The 6000-nt window shown below is 48.1% G+C and overlaps 1 pseudogene; it reads left to right on the top strand.

Moving 5' to 3' along the window:
* Positions 1 to 2193, top strand: part of LOC123191605 (homeobox-leucine zipper protein ROC6-like) — a 131630-nt pseudogene extending 129437 nt beyond the window's left edge.
* The last annotated feature ends 3807 nt before the right edge of the window (positions 2194 to 6000 follow it).

Raw genomic sequence — 6000 nt, forward strand, 5'->3', positions numbered from 1 at the left:
TATGGTTTAGTCATGTTTCATTTTTGCCACACAAGAATGCTCTCATCATGCACAAACCCCAATGACAAGCCAAGCAATTGTTTCATACTTTAGTAATCTCAAACCTATAAACTTTCACGCAATATATGAGCGCGAGCCATGGACATAGCACTATGGGTGGAATAGAATATAATGAGGGGGGTTATGTGGAGAAGACAAAAAAGGAGAGAGTCTCACATCAACGGGGCTAATCAATGGGCTATGGAGATGCCCACCGATTGATGTTAATGCAAGGAGTAGGGATTGCCATGCAACGGATGCACTAGAGCTATAAATGTATGAAAGCTCAACAAAAGAAATTAAGTGGGTGTGCATCCAACTTGCTTGCTCACGAAGACCTAGGGCACTTGAGGAGGCCCATTGTTGGAATATACAAGCCAAGTTCTATAATGAAAAATTCCCACTAGTATGTGGAAGTGACAAAACAAGAGACTCTATATCATGAAGATTACGGCGCTACTTTGAAGCACAAGTGTGGAAACAAATGATAGTAGCATTGCCCCTTTTATTTTTATATATGTATTTTTTTATTTGGCCTTTCTTTTTTTATTTGGCCCTTTTTCTTTTTCTTTTTGGGACAATGCTCTATTAATGATGATCATCACACTTCTATTTATTTACAACTCAATGATTACAACTCGATACTAGAACAAAGAATGACTTTATATGAATACCTCTAGCGGTGTACCGGGATATGCAATGGACCAAGAGTGACATGTATGAAAGAATTATGAACGGCGGCTTTGCCACAAGTACTATGTCAACTACATGATCATGCTAAGCAATATGACAATGATGAATGTGTCAAGATGAACGGAATGATGGAAAGTTGCATGGCAATATATCTCGGAATGGCTATGGAAATGCCATAATAGGTAGGTATGGTGGCTGTTTTGAGGAAGATATAAGGAGGTTTATGTGTGAAATAGCGTATCATATCACGGGGTTTGGATGCACTGGCGAAGTTTGCGCCAACTCTCAATGTGAGAAAGGGCAATGCACGGTACCGAAGAGGCTAGCAAGGATGGAAGGGTGAGAGTGCGTATAATCCATGGACTCAACATTAGTCATGAAGAACTCACATACTTATTGCAAAAATCTACAAATCATCAAAAACCACATACATCCATCCAACCATACATATTACAATAGTGTCATCAACACATACATGCATAGTTCATCAATACTAAAGAAACATAGTCCATGCAAACAAGCACTCCATGTATGCAAGCTTCCGTGAAGCGAATGAATTCTGCAAAATGGGAAATAAGAAAGTTAGAAGAAGAAGATTAGAAGAAGAAGATGATGATGAATAAGAAGAAAATGAAGAAGAAGAAGAATATATGACATTTATGAGCTAATTTAGGTGAAATTGATCGTTTGTGAGCTAACATAGGTGAAATGGATCGTTTATTAGCTAACCTAGGTCAAATGGATCGCTTTTGAGCTAACTTAGGTAAAAATGCATCATTTTAGAGCTAACCTAGGTAAGATGGATCATTTTGGAGCTAACCTAGGTAAGATGGGTCATTTTAGAGCTAACATGGGTGAAATGGATCATTTATGAGCAAAGTAAGGTAAAATGGGTCATTTTAGAGCTAACTTAGGTAAAATGGATCGTTTATGAGCTAATAAGGTAAAATGGATCATTTTAGAACTAACTTAGGTAAAATGGATCGTTTATGAGTTAACTAAGGCAAAATGGATCATTTTAGAACTAACTTAGGTAAAATGGATCATTTATGAGCTAACTAAGCTAATTATGCCATTTTTGACATAAGTAAGCTAAGTACATGTCATTATTGAGCAAACCTAGTTAACTAAGCATATTAGAGCTAACTTTGGTCATTTTGGAGGAAACAAAGCTAAGTATAGATAGTTTTAGAGCTAACTTAGGTAAAATGGATGGTTTTGGAGGTCGACAAGCTTATTAAGTCATTTTGGAGGAAATAAAGCTAAGTCTAGGTCTTTATGCATTTGTTAAGCAAAACACTAGAGAAACTTACCGTGATCATGGAGGTGTGGGAGCAGGCTGGCTCGTGCCGGTACCTGGAGAAGGATCATGCGATGCTTGTCTGGAGTTATGCTGCACCAAAGATCATTTCCAATGTCTCTTTAGCATGATGACACTCAAATGTTCAGACTAGCAAGTAGTGTCCATTCAAATTAAACGCACCATCGTCCCAGGAGCAATCACTGGCATCGGTGGAGCGGTCTGACCGGACTTCTCGCACACAGACTGTACATTTGGTTTTGACGACTCAGTCATACTAGTTAGTAATGAGACAAACACTACATGAATGTTTTGGCTAATTAGCAGAAGAAACTTACCACAAGGAGCTCATACATTGCCCTTGCCTGCATGTCATTCTGTGCCCTCTCCTCCTCCAACATATTTGTCATCCTCTCCTTTAACTCCCGCTGCCTCTCCGCCGCCTCCGACAGAAGTTTCTCCGTTCTATCTCTCTCACTCTGTATAGCAGCCTGCAACACCACTCCTCGTTAGCATTTGTAATCATTGATGGAAGCGCACACAATGTAATGTAGAAAGATAGCTGAGTACGTATAACTAACCTTGAAGGCGAGTTGGACTGGCCATTCACAAGGCCTTATCTCAGGAGCGGATCTCGACTGGCACGCCTTGATCTCCAGGAGAGTGCTAGGAAAACGGATAAGTCCATCTCCAATGGCTATCGAGCCATGGGGCCTCCCGCCACCAGCTATCATCACCAGCTCTGGATCAATGGGACCCTGGCTCGGGTTAAAGTCCTCCCCTTTCCTCGCCTTCCCTTCATCTCTATATTTCACGAGCTTGTCATGGGAGGATATGTTGGTGAAGTTGTTTGCATCATCGAGGTTAGACGGAGAGAATGCCTTGACTTTCTTGTAAGAGGCAGTATGGGCCATGGCATAGAGGTCGTACACCACTGGCACCTTATCTGCCTTATTGTAGCATGCCTAAAAGAGAGAAACAACGTAAATTAGTAATTAAAGGGCTCAAGCTAGCATGATGAATGAATTGCATGAATCATGAAGCAAACCACATACCCAGTTCCTCCCGAACTGATATAAGTTGGAGCTGCCTTGATGGTGTGGCACACCTTCCATTTGGGCACGTTTGTCCTTGGCCGCGTTGTGGATGGCTAGCCATTCTTTTGAGCACCACTCATTGACCAACACCTCCCAACAATCCATCCGATCCACACACCATCTCCGAGCCGCCTAAGTTAGCAAATAGAAACTTGAGCGCTACAGCTATGAATTAATAAATGAAGGAAGTAAGTACAAGGCCTTAAGAATTACCTTCATGTATTGCTCCTTACTCAGGAACTTCTCGTGGCACGCCGGCTTGGGCTTCTTGATACCACGCAAGGCGTAGTACTCTCGAACAGCCTGCACCCGAGCCTCATGCCGGAAGTTCTGTAGTAGGCGCTTGCAGACGTTCTCGATAACATTTACCGCCTCCTCCTCGTATCCCTCCTCACACCTGTAGAATGTCTGCAATCAAATGAGACAATATTGATTTGTACAATTAATAACTAGCTAGTTGAAGATTTTTAGTTGTGTAAAGGAGAAATTACTCAGAATTTCTAATCACCGCGTCTGCCCTCGTGTTGCACAAGACACCATCGATAATCTCACCCGGCGAGGCCGGGGCAGCCAAGTAGTGCTCCTAGCTCAATCCAAGCTCTGGAAGCCGTCCCTCACCAGGCAACGTGACAAATCCCGGGAAGTTTTGCCGGCAAAGCACTCCAAGGACGGAGTTGGGCCGGCGGACCTTCTCATGGTGGTCCCAACCCCTACAGCATGACAAGGCTAGCGCATTAGATATTTGAAGAAACGTGAATGCAGAAGGTACAAAAATATTAAATGCACTTACCTCTCCCCATCAGGGAATATCAACCACCTCCGCTCGCGGGTCGCCGGCACGGACGGGAGCCGTGTACAACCACGCTGGTAGATGGTGCCCCCTCCTCCTCAATATCAGTCGGCTCCCCGCCATCATCAGCATGGCCACTCGGCCCCTCAGGCTGATCCGGCCAGGTACCCCATCTAGATGTGTGCTCGTCCGATGTCTCGTGGGCCCAACTATCATGGGCCGAAGGCTCGTGGACCGGAGTCCGTGTAGCCTCCTCCTCGGACGAGTCTACCCTAGCAGTCACATGCTCGGGTGAAATAGCTGGGGGTGGTGGCGAGGAAGGCACCCTAGCAGTCACCCTACCTCCTCTCCTGTGACCACATGCTCCAGCTCCTCTCTTCTTCCCTCCCTTTCCTCGTCCCCTACTGGGCACTGCGGTTGACGAAGAAGGGCCAGCCGGTGTCGCCATACTGTCTAGCAATGCTCGTCGGATTTGTGCGGGTGGAATGGAAGACCTCCCACCACACGCTGACGAAGAAGGGGCCTCAGAGCGCTCCGGACCAGCGCCCATCATCTTTCAACACCTGCCATGACAAAGAGTAAACGAAATTAATACAACATAAAAAAATACCGACATGAATAATAATATATGATGTTTTTAACAAAATCAAAAAATATATATGGTGTCGGGGTGGCGTGTCGGGGTCGGGGTGCCGTGTCGAGGTCGGGGTGCTGTTTCGAGGCCTGGGTGTCGGGGGTCGGGGTGTCGGGGTGTCGGGGTCGGGGTGTCAAGGGGTCGGGGGTCGAGGTCGGGGTGTCAGGGGGTCGGGGTCGGGGTGTCAGGGTGTCGGGGGTCGGGGTGCCGTGTCGGGGTCGGGGTGCTGTTTCAGGGTCAGGGTGTCGGGGTTTGGGTGTGGTGTCAGGGTGTCGGGGATCGAGGTCGGGGTGTCGTGTCGGGGTGTCGGGGTGGCGTGTCGGGGTCGGGGTGCCGTGTCGGGGTGTCGGGGTCGGGGTCGGGGTGTGGGTCGCGGTCGAGGCACGTGACAGCCTTTTCTTCTTCTCTTCTTCTCCTCCTCCTCTTCCTCCCTCCTCCTCCTCTTCTCCTCTTCCTCCTCCTCCTCTTCCTCCTCCTCCTCTTCCTCCCTCTTCTTCTTCCTCTTCTTCTTCTTCTTTTCTTTCTTCTTCTCCCTCCTCCTCTTCCTTCCTCCCCCCTCTTCTTAAAACTAAAACTAATCTAAAATAAACTAAACTGAAAATAAAAACTAAAACTAAACTGAAACTAAAACTAAAGTAAAACTATAACTAAAACTAGGGTTTAGGGTTTCCTCTTCCTCTTCTTTTCTTTTTCTTCTCCCTCCTCCTCTTCCTCCCTTCTCCCCTCTTCTTCTTCTTCTTCTTCCCCTTCTACATATTCTACCACTAAAACTAAACTGAATCTAACACTAAATCTAACACTAAAACTAAACTGAATCTAACAACAACAAAAAGAAAAAACAGGAAAAAAATAACTCACCGGATCGAGCGGCAGCGACGGGGGCGACGGTGGCGCCGGGGCGGTGAGCGGCGGTGCCGAGCCGGTAGGGAGGTGGGGGCGATGGGGTCGCGGTGGCGTCGGGTGGCGGGCGGGTGGAGGGGGTGGCGGTGTGGTGGGGGCGCCGGGGCGGTGGGGCGGTCGGGCGGCGACGTGGTGGGGCGGCGAGGCACCGGGGCGGCGGGGTGGTGGGGCGACGAGGCGTCGGCGCGTGGGGGGCGGCGGGGTGGTGTGTCGACGGGGCAAGCAGCGGTGGGTGGCGGGGCGGCAGCGGGTAGTGGGGGCGGCGGCGGGCGGCGGGGGCGGCGGGCGTCGGGGAGGAGAGAGGGAGAGAAACAGAGAGAAGGGACGGGGTGGGGCTCGGCCGTTAGTTAGGAAGAATCTTTGCCGTCCGCCCACCCTTTGGCGTACGCTTTGTTTCCTCTTTGCCGTTTGCTAGAAGACGGCAAAGAGGGGGGCCGTTAAGTTTTCCTCAATTAACTCGTTTAGTGGGACCAGCTCTCTCTTTGCCGTCAGCCAGCGGATGACAAAGTACAGGCTGATGGCAAAGACCTTCTTTGCCGTCTGCCAG

The sequence above is a fragment of the Triticum aestivum genome, chromosome 2A (genome assembly GCF_018294505.1).
Source record: "Triticum aestivum cultivar Chinese Spring chromosome 2A, IWGSC CS RefSeq v2.1, whole genome shotgun sequence".
Lineage (NCBI taxonomy): Eukaryota > Viridiplantae > Streptophyta > Magnoliopsida > Poales > Poaceae > Triticum > Triticum aestivum.